The sequence below is a fragment of the Nanorana parkeri genome, unplaced genomic scaffold (assembly GCF_000935625.1).
Source record: "Nanorana parkeri isolate BGI_ZX_2015 unplaced genomic scaffold, ASM93562v1 scaffold659, whole genome shotgun sequence".
NCBI classification, from domain to species: Eukaryota; Metazoa; Chordata; class Amphibia; order Anura; family Dicroglossidae; genus Nanorana; species Nanorana parkeri.
This window is the reverse complement of record NW_017306927.1, coordinates 818,327-818,618: the sequence shown is the minus strand read 5'-3', so window position 1 is coordinate 818,618 and position 292 is coordinate 818,327. Positions and strand designations below refer to the sequence as shown.

Sequence of the window (292 nt, the reverse complement as noted above, 5' to 3'; positions counted from 1 at the left end):
TTTTTTAAGCTTTAGCAAGCTATTTGCAGATGACATTTGGTGTCTGCTCACAAATGCATGTTTATCATATACTTATTTCCAACCTGACAGATGTTCATTGTTTTATTAAACTAAAATGATCAACACTTTCAGTAGGGCTACCCCCGCACTGCAAGGGTTATCTGATAGTTTTCTATCCGGTACGTTTTTAAGTATGTAACTTGCATACATAACAAACAAGTGATACAATAAATGCTGAATCTTTGAAGAGTTTTTTATGATTTTTTTTTTTTTTTTTTTTTTTTTTTTTTTT

The 292-nt window shown here is 29.8% G+C and overlaps 1 protein-coding gene across 2 annotated transcripts in view; it reads left to right on the top strand.

Moving 5' to 3' along the window:
• The window catches only part of SRP72 (signal recognition particle 72), a 27,866-nt gene that overhangs the window by 26,129 nt on the left and 1,445 nt on the right, over window positions 1-292 (top strand). The window lies entirely within an intron of this gene.